The sequence below is a fragment of the Schistocerca gregaria genome, chromosome 7 (assembly GCF_023897955.1).
Source record: "Schistocerca gregaria isolate iqSchGreg1 chromosome 7, iqSchGreg1.2, whole genome shotgun sequence".
In the NCBI taxonomy this organism is placed as follows: domain Eukaryota; kingdom Metazoa; phylum Arthropoda; class Insecta; order Orthoptera; family Acrididae; genus Schistocerca; species Schistocerca gregaria.
The window spans coordinates 521,605,072-521,618,917 of record NC_064926.1 but is presented as its reverse complement, the minus strand read 5'-3'; the positions used below and the strand labels follow the sequence as shown (position 1 = coordinate 521,618,917).

General features: G+C 42.6%; 2 non-coding genes across 2 annotated transcripts; one reads left to right on the top strand and one right to left on the bottom strand.

Annotated features, from left to right (window-relative positions):
* Positions 1-2,839: 2,839 nt before the first annotated feature.
* Trnat-ugu (transfer RNA threonine (anticodon UGU)) lies at positions 2,840-2,914 on the bottom strand. Its single transcript has one exon. It is a non-coding gene; the product is annotated as a tRNA-Thr (tRNA).
* Positions 2,915-12,803: 9,889 nt separating this feature from the next.
* Positions 12,804-12,878, top strand: Trnal-caa (transfer RNA leucine (anticodon CAA)). Its single transcript has one exon. It is a non-coding gene; the product is annotated as a tRNA-Leu (tRNA).
* The last annotated feature ends 968 nt before the right edge of the window (positions 12,879-13,846 follow it).

Here is a 13,846-nt window from a genome sequence, read left to right as displayed (position 1 = left end):
GTATCGGTGTGAGAATTCAAAAACAACTGAACTGTGCTTAGATTACGCAGTCGCAGTTCCTGTTCCGCAATATCTACCGTAATCTCTGTTTACTTCTCCCGCTTCCCTGTTTACTTCTCCCGCTTCCCCGTGAAAACAGCGGCACAAATGAACAGCAATGTTCTTAGATAGCCACCAGAAACAAATTTCTACTTCCCCAGAGAACGTTTGTGAGATGAAATTGTTAAAAAGTGGAACCTGAAAGAATGAAAATGACGGGCCTACTATGAGTAGTGAGTCGCTAGATGAAGATGTATGTCGGATATGTCAGGAGGGATCTGAAAACGGACCACTTATTTCGAACTGTAACTGCAAGGTACGTACATCGAAAATTGCTTTACCTTTACTGTAGCAAGCTATTCTGTGGTCAAAAGAGTAACGACCGATTCCGACCTACCATTTGCAGATAAGCGTGAGGAAGAAGCTAGTTTCATTAGAAGCTTATTTGGCAGTTAAGTCAAAATGACGTGTACATTTCCAGCACATTTGTCGACTGCTATCGAGTTTTGTGTTTTACTGATGTGAGGTGTGTTGACGCTAGAAAATCGCGGCGACATGCTGAAAGTGACGAGCGATAAAACTGAAGGCGCTATAATGGCCTTCGGCTGGCGTTCCGATCAAGTGACAGCTCTCTCTCGCTTAAGCATTACAGGCCAATCTCTTACCACAGCCTTTATTTGGCATTCATATTCCTTGGCTTCGCCAATTCCCAACAAAGTATCACATTTCAACCCAATGTAGCCCTCAGGGTAGGCTACATATCAGTTCGTTACCACAACTAAATCGACTGACTTCAGTCAAATGCCAATTGTGTATCCCCATTTGAGTGACCCCTTTCGGAGAGCGATACCAAAGTCGGTTTGTCGATACAGAACATGCCGAAGCTAAGGGCCTCATATTAGAGAATTTAGGGAGAAGATTAACCGGTAGTTTTTCATCAAAAGTAGGCATACTGGTATTAATATTGTTTCGGATTATGTGTGCACGATTGTGCAGTATTTTTAAAGTACTTGAAAACAGATCATCGACATAAAATTGTGCATTTTTTCGTACCGTCGAAGGAAGAGTTCGTCTTAATTCTGCTTATTAAACCATATTTAGTACGGTGCCATATTGTTTGTATAGAGCGGCCCCTTGATGTTCAGTATCATGACTCAATATTTCTGGATTTAGCACTATACTGAAACTGAGGAGTAAGTCGAGAGGCTGTGCAATAAGAACGAACAGATCAAAATCTTTTTGAAAAATATTGTGCTAGCTGAGTTGTTTTTGTGGACATTATGGACAAAATCATTAGCATTCGCCCACGTCTCGAACTAGGCTTCTTTTTGTTTGCTGTTGTGTTTATCTAGCCTATCACCTTCTAAAATGGTCACCGAAATACCGGTAAGAAGAAAGATCAGAACGAAAAATAAAGAATGATTCTTAAGAACTGTTGCTGACTTAACACAGAGAACGGCAACCTACAGCTACGAGAAAATACTTTTTTTTTAAGAAATGTTCCATTAAGAACAAAATTCAGGCATTGTTGACGCCCAACTTTCCATCCATCTTCTTTTTCTCTTGTGCATGCAACAAAATAGTGCATTTAGTACAACAGCAACGTCTCGATCGTTCAGCATTTCGAACTAGACTTAAATACTGCACCTTATTACTGAACATTTTTGATGAGCAGTCCAGGGAGAACACCTAATGATGTAGGCCAGGCCGCTGAGAGAAACAGTCAACCAGAGCACTCGCACAATTTAAGGCTGTTCTTTTGAATTAAGGTTAGTGGTAATCTAAAATCATTTGTTGTGTTTGCGATCTTGTTTTATGTCTTTCGCCAGTTTTAAGTTTCCACTCATGCCTTAATGTGTCACCCAGACAGATATGCCAGTATGTTCATTCTCTGCCACTATTAGGTTTCCAGCTTCTGCTGCTAAGCACAACGTAATATACCGTTATCAGGTTTTGCAAACCGTAGGTCCTAACATATTACAGTGTGACACAGTCTTATGGACAGTCCCCTACTGTACAATACGAAACTGTATCTTATTTGGAGGTGTAAAGTTCATAATTCGAAGGATTTTTAGTATTTAACTATACATGACGATAGTATCTGTTCCCGAAAGAACAGTTACCGTAGATGACCATGCAGCTTTGTTAGAAATGAAATGATAATTAAATGGACACCCTAGCTGCAAACAGGCGTTGATGTACTACATTAGGGACATGTTGAAAATGTGTGCCACGACCGGGACTCGAACCCGGGATCTCCTGCTTACATGGCAGACGATTTATCCATCCTTTTTATTGTCTTTTTTTTTATTTTTTATTATGTTTTTTGACAGACGCTCTGTCTACCTTTTCTTCTTTTTTCCTTTTTTTGTATTTTTTCCTTTTTTAATAATGTTTTTTTTTCCACTTAAAAAGCCAATCTGAGCCACCGAGGTCACAGAGGATAGTGCAACTGCAGGGACTTATCCCTTGCACGCTCCCTGTGAGACCCACATTCCCAACATGTCCACACCACTACATTCGAGTGCGCCTAAGAGATGTTTGCCCATCATACTCATTACTCGTGGCAGATTAATCTACCAAGTCCCGTATGAGTTCGGGCATAGTGTGGGCGTTCGCACAAGAAGGTCAATGGCCGGGAAGCCATATTTTAACTATACATGACGATAGTATCTGTTCCCAAAAGAACAGTTACCGTAGATGACCATGCAGCTTTGCTAGAAATGAAATGATACTTAAATGGACACCCTAGCTGCAAACAGGCGTTGATGTACTATGTTAGGGACATGTTGAAAATGTGTGCCCCGACCGGGACTCGAACCCGGGATCTCCTGCTTACATGGCAGACGCTCTATCCATCTGAGCCACCGAGGGCACAGAGGATAGCGCAACTGCAGGGACTTATCCCTTGCACGCTCCCCGTGAGGCCTACATTCCCAACATGTCCACACCACTACATTAGGTGCACTCGAATGTTGTGGTGTGGGCATGTTGGGAATGTGGGTCTCAAGGGGAGCGTGCAAGGAATAAGTCCCTGCAGTCGCGCTATCCTCTGTGCCTCGGTGGCTCAGATGGATATAGCGTCTGCCATGTAAGCAGGAGATCCCGGGTTCGAGTCCCGATTGGGCCACACATTTTCAACATGTCCCTAATGTAGTACATCAATGCCTGTTTGCAGCTAGGGTATCCATTTAATTATCATTTCATTTTTAGTATTTACCGTGAACTGTCTATTTAAGTCAGCACTTGAGATCTGCTAATTCAATGGAATAATCCTGAAACAATCGTCACCCTACTCTTCCAAATTAGTGAAAATAAGAACACTCCGGTTAGTCCCAGTAATTATATGTACAAACCTAAGTAGATAGTGGTTTGTTATCTTAATTTTGTGATGGAGTGAGACTCATTATTCTTAGTCACTGAATTTACCTATGAAGACTGTATTTGAATAGAGCTAATAAAAGTCAAATGTAACAAGTATTTTAGCCAAGTGTCTTCACTAATGTTTGTTCTCCAGAATGAATTTTTCGTAATGCATGGGAGTGTGCACTGATATGAAACTTCTTGGGAGATTACAACTGGGTGCAGGAACAGGACTGTCATGGGCAAGTGCTCTACCAACTAAGCTACCCAAGCAGAACACACAACCCATCCCCACAGCTTCACTTTCGCCAGTACTTCTTCTCCTGCCATCCAAACTTCGCAGAAGTTCTCATGTGAAGCTTATGGGACTAGTACTCCTGGAAGAAAGGATGCTGTGGAGACATGGATCAGCCACAATCCGGGGGATGTTTCCAGAAAGAATTTTTTCCCTGTAAAGTTTGGAAGGTAGTAGATGAGGTAATGGCACAAGTAAATCTGACAAGATGAGTCATGATTTGTGCTTGGGTAGCTCAGTTGGTAGAGCACTTTCCAGTACAGTTTTAAACTGGCAGGAAGTTTCATATCGGTGCACGCTTCACTGAAGAAGAAAACAGTTTACGTAATCAGTTATTATAATGGCCAAATGCACATAATACTCATGCTGGAGCAGTAGTTACCACACAAACTGTTCACACTATAAAGACGACCAATTCAAACCCGATTTGCAAACCATCTTCAGACAAACTGTCACCTTTATTATGAAAACTGACTAAATTGTTTATAAGCAAAATTGTGATCAGAATTCTGTTTGTCAATCATTTTTTCTCTTACCCTCAATTTCTTTCAGCAAATTCTGTTTCTGTTTAAATCAGCTATTCAGACATAGGGAAAAAAATAAGGTGCAGACTGATGAAAGGACCAAACTGAAATTATGAACATGTAATTCACATCTCAAACATAAATATCTATATCTGCATCTCCTCTTTAAAAGAACAACAGATTAAGAGATTATATCAAGCCATAAACTATATTATTGAGAAATCTGGATTCCTTACTGTGCTATCTGTCAGACAGCACCAAGCAGATAATAGTCTGTGATGACTTCGGTGTAGATTTTCTAAAGGATTCTGATTAAAAAAAAAAGGATCTGTAAACCTTCTTTGGATCCTACAATTTGATCTCAGTAATGAACTTTACAACATGGGTGGATAAAGACAGTAAGACCCTTAACGGATAATTTTTTCTTTGATAAAGCTCAAAGCAAGAAAATGACTGTTTATCCAGTAACAAATGTACAGTTAGTTAGTCTAAATAACATAGTGCCTTATGCTGTGAATACTCCTTGTGGAAATCATTTAGAATAATTAACTCTAGAACAAACGTTTTTAAGAATAGTTTACAGGAGATGATCTGGATGCAATTTATAATGAACCAAATGTGAACATAAAACTTATCATATTTCATGATAAATTCACATCTGAATGAGGAACTTAAAACTTTCAGCACAGGTGAGGAGCATGCAGAAGAACTCTGGCTTGAGTTTAAAAGAATAGTTGACCATGCACTGGATGTACCCAGTAGAACAGTTCCTAATGGGAGGAAACCTCTATGGTATAGTCACTGTAAGAAACTTATAAAGAAACAGATATTACTGCATAATAGGTGTAAAACAAAGCATAGGGCTACAGATAGAGAGACGTTGAATGAAACGCGTTTGGCTATAAAGAGAGCAATGCGTGATTTCTTCAGTGACTACCCGTAGCAGAATATTGTCAAGACATCTTTCACAGATCACAAATAAATTATTTTTTACTTAATAAAATTGCAGCCAAATAGCCATATACAGTTACTTTGCTTAACAATTTACATTTACATTCTACATTTCTGCATATTTATTTACAGATTTCACTCTTTTACTGCACAGTACTCTGTAACATCGTTCACAGGCTTCGTTACACAGTTCACACACACATGTTGTGGTTGGCTCGTGATAAGTTTTGTTTTTGCAAATTTGATGATGAAAGTTGTGAATAGATAATCAAGTTACGACATGTCACAGTTCATAGTTTGGTGCTGTCCATGAGCGGTTCATCATTGCTTCGGTGCCATAGAATTCTGGCCATACTCCGTGATCTTCAGTTGATTGTAGATTGTATTTTATTGGTCCTGTTGTCTACATAGCAGCGTGTGCATAAGACATTGGACAAGTCAAGTTATAAATATACAGGCTGAAGATAATTTCAAGGCATACATATTTAAGCTTACAATAATACACTTTACACGTAAGTATTTATATAACACATTTCATAAATTTAAATATTCTTCAATGGAGTAAAAGCAGTGATGCTGTAAATATGACTTTAGAGATTTTCCAAATGTATTAACCTCAGTGATAGCTTTTATGTTTTCAGGAAGTTTGTTATAAAGCTTAACTCCAAAGTGAAAAGTACCTTTTTGGCAATACTGTACTGACTTGAGTCATATGTAAGTTTCTGTTTTGTCTGGTAAAGTGCTCATGTATATCACAGTTTTTTTGTAGTCTCCGGCCCTTGCCTATTACATTTAATTTAAAGAACAAAAGGGTTTCCATAATGTATACACATGGTAATGGGGGAATACCAGATTTCTTAAACAGGGGTTTACAAGAGTCTCTAGGCTTGCACCCAAACAAGATTCTAATGGCCCTTTTTTGTAGTTTAAAAGTGCTATTAGCTGTTTTAGAGTTTCCCCAGAAGGTGATCCCATATCTAAGACAAGAATGAAAGTATGCATGATATGCATTCAATACTGTTTTCCCACTACAGCATGATTTTAATGAACAAAGAAGATAACATGTTTTGCTCAGTTCTGCATTGAGATATTCAATATGCTTATTCCATCTGATGTTACTCTGTAGCCAAAGTCCTAAGAATTTGGTTTCAGTACTGTTACCAACTGGTTCGTCATTGATAGACACTGATGGGATAAACATGTCCTTGTTAGAAACATTGTGGAATTTTAGAGCAACGGTTTTCTTACTGTTTATTACAAGCTGATTACTCTGTGCCCAGCTGCTAAGCTGTTTCGTGACGATGTTTACTGTCTTCTGTAACTGTTCATCGTCGTCTCCTTTTAGTAGAATCGTGGTGTCATCTGCAAATATGATTGTTTTGTGTGCATCAATATTTAAGCTTAGCTCATTTATGTACAGAAGAAACAGAAGGGGTCCCAATACAAATCCTTGGGGTATACCACATTTTATTTGTTTATAGTTCTGGAAGCCCTGGTGTGTGGCATCATATATCAAAGTTTGATGTCTTCAATTAGGAATGTCTCTCTCGCTAGCAGGTACACTAGTCTAGATCTTGTTGTCTTTGAGAGACTTAGTGCTCTTTTTAGATAAGTCAGTTTTACCTTATCTAGTGTTTCTAGATTTTTTTCTGTGAGGTGGTCCAATACAGCTCCATCCCATAGGCCAGTATTGGGAAGATTTTTGGGTTGAATAATTTCATGGTCATTTTTAGACTGAGTAGGCGGATGTTTTTGATGTCCTGTATTGCTGTTATTTCTTGGGCTCCTCGTTCTGTCTGTGCTTTGTGAAGCATTTGGGTGTTGGTTGCAATGTCACCCCTAGGTATTTAAAGTCTGATGAGATTTTTTTATTTTTTTGTCCCCTGATGTTGATTTCCGCATTTTTGGGTGTTTTGACTCCTATTCTGAAAATCACCATTTCGGTCTTTGTTGTGTTTATGTGTAGTTTTTGTTCACTGCACAATTTATCTATTTTCTCAATGATTTTCTGCAGCTTCTGTATAACTGTTGATCCTACAGCTATGTTGTCAGAGAATGCATATATGTGTACATCTTCTTCATTTTCTCCAATTCACAATACTTCATCAGTGGCAAGAATGTGGAGAAAAGGGATCATTGGGTCACCCAGTAAGACTCCGTTCGGTTGCAGAATGAGGGTCGAAAAAGAGAGGTTGCCTGACATTGTGATTAAGTTGTATCCAAGGATTGACTTGATTATTCTTGCCCATACGCTATCTTCTCCCATTGTGTTTTCCAGTTTTCAGACTATGAGATCTCTCTCCAGTAGGTTGAAGGCTTCAGTAAATTTATGCACACTGTGTAGAACATTTGTTTCTTTTGTAGCTGCTTTCTTGTTCTTCAGTGTTTTTATTACTTCTTTTACATCTTCTTCATTTAGAGATTCCCATACATTGTCTTTTCCCTTTGTTTGATGTTGTTTCTCTTTCTTTGGGGGTGTTTTGATTCCTCATTTGTTCAGTATATTACTGACGAGGTCTTCGCATTCCTTCTTGTCTGTACTTGGTGTATGAGCCAGTCTTCTTGGTCTTGCTGCTATGTATGGGTCTTTCTCTGCTTCATCTGCTTCTTTTTTTTGCCTCTCCTTCTATGTATTCTTTTTTCTTCTCTTCTATTAGTTTTTTTTTTATTTTCCTCTCTTCTGCGTATAATTTGCATGTTTTCTCATCATGCTGGTTTTTTAATCTGTGGAGCGTTCTTAGAACAGTGTTTTTTTTTTACTGTAGCGTTCAGCATCGAAGCATCTTTTTGTTGTCCTTGTTTTTGGGTTTGTTTGTATCACTGAATCTTTTAGGAGATCTTCTATTTTGTCTGTTGCTTTTTCATGGTCTCCTTTCTCTATTAAAGTTTCTATTTGTGTTATTTGTTCTTGCTGGTTTGTTAATATTTCTTTATCTGTTTTTCTTTGTGTGATTCAGTGGGTCTTTCTTGATGGTGGTGATGTGACATTATTTATTTTTATCTTCATTGGAATGTGCTTTCGTATAGGAGTGACAGAGTTATGCCATACATGTCCTTTTATTTCTCCTCTTGTTAATGTGATATCAATAGTGCTTTTCCCATTGTGGCATATATATGTATTGTTCAGTAGGGTGAAACCATCTTCTTCTAGGGTTTCAATGCCTAGTCTTGTTTCATAGTTCTCCATGTCTATTCTGCAGTTGATATCACCTGCAATAATAGTGAGTTTGCTGTCGCATTGTTTGATGAGTGTGACTATTTTGTCAATTATTTCTACAGCATTTGTGTGCACTTGGAAATAGGCTGCATTTATATTTATGTTTGATGCTTCTAGTAGCATACTATTATCTTGTTTTGTGATTTTTTGGTGGGGGTTATCCAGGGTTTCAATAGGATAGATATTCCTCCCATGGGTCGTCCCCTTTCTCCCTTCTTTGCCATTAGGTGAAAACTGTAGAAATATTTATGTTGCCAGTTGTCTATCAGGAAGGTTTCTGTTAGAATTGCAAATCCGAGTTTTGCAGAATGTCTGTTGTGGTTAGGTTAAGAGCACTTTTTATCCCCTCTGTATTCCACAAGACTTCTTGATTTCTGAAGAGTGTTTGACTCAGTACCGCACTCCGTTTGAAGATCTACAAATCACACAAGAACCAGAATTCTGGGCTGAAAACATAAAGGTACGTTGATTTTGTTTCCCATGATGATAAATGGAAGAGGGAGCAGATCTCAATTAAACTAAGCAGAAAACCAGAAGAACAATAAATAAAAGCAGTGTCCTGTAGGCCGAATGGCATGAAGTGGCATTGGAATAAACCGAGCGGCATGACAATATCCATCTTCGGAATGTCTTCCAGTGCCATGGGATTCTGATGGTGGGCCGGTTAACAGTCAATAACACTGAAAATTCTGGCGCCCGATAACATATGAGTGAAGTCATTGCTATTCGGCACCAGGTAATTGTCCATGATGGTACGAGCATTTAAGCATATGTAATCATCGCACAATCGAAAAGATCTGTTGTGTTTGGGGACGAGGTGGATTGGTGAAGACCAGTTGCTGTCTGAATGTTGCAGAACACCTGCTGCCAAAAGTTCATTAATCTGTTGCCAGGCCGTGCACAACTTGATAGGGTTGAGGCGTTAGACCTTATGCCCAATAGGAGGGCCGGCAGTGGTAACTATCTTGTGTGTCATTCCATCAGTCACAGAAGAAACTGAGAACTGCACATGAGATTGGTTAATGTCCTGGCGCTGAGTCTTTAGACGAGTAAGGCACAGTGAGGCATAACATGTTAGCTTGAGTTGGGAAAGGTAGCACAAAAGTCACATATCTCTTACGGGAGTGCGGCGTGTGCTTGTATGGATGGGGTGGGTGCGCACGCAGTGTCGAGTGAAGGGGAACAGACAGCGACTGTCCGCTGTTAACACTGCACTGGACAACCGGCACGGGCAAGAGCAGCGTTGGCGTCGCACGTGGGGCCACGAGGGCCGCTTGGTCATGTGGCCAGAATATAAGTGAGGGGGAATGTTTACCAACACACGCGGTAGCTGTCCGACTGTCCGAGATATGGGCATGGTCACAATACATGCACAACTGCCATTAGCAGCACTTTTTGAAACACATGGCACTGGATGATGAGAGTGCGATGGGGGGGGGGGGGGGGGGGGGGTTGATACATCTCATGCAAGTTTGTGGACTAACCTGGTGAGAGTTCGAGCTGGGCTCGGCAAAGCAGCAGAAGCAAGGTACAAGCCACAATGAGCTTGCTGTAAGTGGATGTGATGCATTCTTTCAGCTTCTCGTTGTCCTGGTGGTGTTGTGTCACCGAGTTGTATTCTGACAGTAGGTCAGTAATTCAGGTCACAATGTTGCCCACGAGGGCAGAGCACTCGCATATGGTATCGTATGTTGCGGTGGAAACAGAGCGTTGGACATAGGTGCGGGGTGCGCGGTATGTTTGTGTTTGTAGGATGGTGGAGCACTGAACCCTGTATGACATTTGGAGATAGCTCATAATGAGACAAACATTCATACTGAGGATCGGTTCATCAATGTCGGCAATGTAGAATGTCCAAGGAAAACGTAGGAAGGAGATGGGGTCACAGTAACCTTTACTGAGCCTGAGGTAGGTAATGCCGACACGTTGACAGCTCGTAGAAGTCACTTCGTATGTGAAGAAGTGGGTGAAGCCATCGAAGTAGGTATGAACAACATGTCAGCACCAGTGTCAACCAGAAAACTAGACCTGACGCAATGTCAGTCACATAGAGATGCCCACTCGGCCGGGTGGATGAGTGAACGGAGTGTAACGAAAGAGGATGCCTGGTAGATTCCCTGCAGGACTCCGTGGCTCTCAGTTCCTGCAGTCGGCATTTCGGTGTTGGCATGGCAACCTGCACTTCTTGCTGCCGTCGCCAAACACTTTGTGGTACCAGCAGAAAGGGTGAGCAGAGTGAGGAGGTGGAAACTGCAACAGCGGGGGCAGCTTGTCCTCATTGATTTGTTACAGTAAATAGACTGGTACGTAAGGTACGTAGGCGATCCTGGAGTGCTTGGACAGCGGAGAGAGTGAGCCGATGCTGCCAGGAGAAGTAGACGCGGTGACGGCAGAGTGAGCCCTGCCTCTGCCGGCCGAAGGTCGGTACGCGCGGTTGGCTGTGCTGACGAACAGTGTGGAATGAACTGGCTGATGTTGCCGCAGCAGCGAATACAACTGGTCAGCGATGCATAGGTGGGAGCCGATGGACTCAAACAAGTGTGGTAACAGATGGATCTGTAGATTGGTAGGTAGTTAGGAAGACCACACAGCCCATAGCGTGGTGTCAGGCATGGTATGCTCGTTCACGAGCAATCAAAGGCGGCACCAGAGCTGTGTGGGGTGCGTCCTCCAGGTGCTCTTCATAGAGAATCTTGATTATTAACTGTTGTGGCTAGCAGGCAAGTCGTTCCATAATAGTCTTCTTTGCAAACTCATATTTTAGTACAGGTGGCGGTGAAAGGAGCAGGTCACAAATGAAATCCGAGTGGTCGTGGAGGCAGAGAAACTTCGAGTTATCATCAGACACTTGATGTAACTCAATCAGATGCTCGATAAGCACGACCAAGATGCCGGGTTGTCTTCGTATAAGGGTGGTAGCTTCTGCAGGCGGCCAGGAGGAGGTAATGATGGCGGCTTCGATGTCTCCTGGGGTAGCGGCTGAACTGAGGTTAAGTCAGAGGCCGGTGCAGTAGGCCCGGATTTAAACCAGGCGATTGAAACCGTAGTAGTGGCAGCTGACATAGTTCACTGTGTGTCACAAAAACACGGCGCAACAGGCATGGACAGTATTGTGGAAATGGGCGGATAGACAGCACACGAGGGGGGCCCAGAAACTGGACCGTGAGTGATGAGTGCTGGATGGAAACGACTTGCTTCTGGAACAGGCTGAGAGACCGGTGCGGCAGACGCAGGCGGTGCTGTGGGAGCGGCAGGCAGTTGAGCGACCAAAAACAGGGACCCCCTCAAGTGGGAGGGGGGGGAGGGGGGGGGATCCGCAGGGGGTTGAGAACGCCACCCACGTGGAAACTATCTGATGCATAACATGCCTGTAGCACATGTGGTGGGACACTGAAGCGAGGTAAGGGGTCAATGTTATGTTAAACACTGAATTGTGTATGTAAATTGCACACAACTGGAACTCCATGTGCACAGAATGGATCTGACATGGTTTGTAGTAATGGCAGCATTGCACACGGCCCAACAGTAACTGATGTAGCATGCCGGTGGGTGGCTAAACAAGTGTTCGAATGGAGATCACTTTGTTCTTGAAACACTCGATTTTAAGAGACACAATTTGAAATATTTTTCAGTTCACATTTCACTGTCGGATGGGCGTTATCTGGTGACGTGAAGCCTGAGTCTGTTTCCAGAATGAGATTTTCACTCTGAAGCGGAGTGTGCGCTGATATGAAACTTCCTGGCAGATTAAAACTGTGTGCCCGACCGAGACTCGAACTCGGGACCTTTTCCTTTCGCGGGCAAGTGCTCTACCAACTGAGCTACCGAAGCACGACTCACGTCCGGTACTCACAGCTTTACTTCTGCCAGTATCCGTCTCCTACCTTCCAAACTTTACAGAAGCACTTCTGCGAACCTTGCAGAACTAGCACTCCTGAAAGAAAGGATACTGCGGAGATATGGCTTAGCCACAGCCTGGGGGATGTTTCCAGAATGAGATTTTCACTCTGCAGCGGAGTGTGCGCTGATATGAAATTTCCTGGCAGATTAAAACTGTGTGCCCGACCGAGACTCGAACTCGGGACCTTTGCCTTTTGCGGGCAAGTGTTCTACCAACTGAGCTACCGAAGCACGACTCACGTCCGGTACTCACAGGCAAAGGTCCCGAGTTCGAGTCTCGGTCGGGCACACAGTTTTAATCTGCCAGGAAGTTTCATATCAGCGCACACTCCGCTGCAGAGTGAAAATCTCATTCTGGAAATATCCCCCAGGCTGTGGCTAAGCCATATCTCCACAGTATCCATTCTTTCAGGGGTGCTAGTTCTGCAAGGTTCGCAGAAGAGCTTCTGTAAAGTTTGGAAGGTAGGAGACAGATACTGGCAGAAGTAAAGCTGTGAGTACCGGACGTGAGTCGTGCTTCGGTAGCTCAGTTGGTAGAGCACTTGCCCGCAAAAGGCAAAGGTCCCGAGTTCGAGTCTCGGTCGGGCACACAGTTTTAATCTGCCAGGAAGTTTCCTGAGTCTGTTGTTTGCTTGAACGGCATAGTCATTGACTGTTGAAAACTAATGAGTTAGCACACAGCGATGGTTGAGAACACGAATCACTGTGCGTAAATGATGAATACGCTGTTGGCGAAGAAATGACAAAACTCGGTGAGCAGAGTTATGCCTTCACATCTTCAAACAAGGCATTGTTTGGCGTAGTCATTACGTAGTGCACATAACCTGATGTATCCGGCGTGGAAGACATGAAACACGAACGAACTGCGGGGTCACCACTACGGGAACGGGATCGGTAATCAGGACATAGAAAACTTAATTCCCATATATCTTGTAGCTCATATATATTTACACTTGACACTGTGTTCGTACAGAATGAAGTATAACAAAGAACAGACTAAAGTAACGTTAAGATGGAGGCTCGACAGAGCACTTAGAGTTCACAGATATTAAGTTTCATGGTCGATACGAACTATCGACGCCATAGTAACGTACTGTCCGAATTCCCTCCATCCAACAGTTTCCACCCCCTCTGTCCTATCATTCCTCTCCATTCTCATCTCCCACACTGTTTATTTACTGCCCTCTGTCAATGCATCCTCCCATCTTTCACCACTCTTCTTTTTCGCTTCTTTTTTCCCCTAACTCCCTGCCCGACAACCTCCTGACACAGCGCCTGTTGATATTCTAGTCCAGGCTGTTCCAGCTCGTGGGCTCCGTTGTGAGCTGTGGAGCGCTCCCTGCTCCAGGGAGCCATATCACTTGCTGTGACTGACCTTTCAGGTGGGCTGGCACGCCGGCACGTGGCACAGCTGACTGAGGCAGGCGGCAAGGCAAGCGTTTTGATGTGCCAGCTGCGTCTTACAAGATCAACAACCTCATACTCTTAGCTGCTAAGACATCATGACCTGCTACACAAGGAAATACGATGTTCAGGAAATAAATAAGAAACAACTGT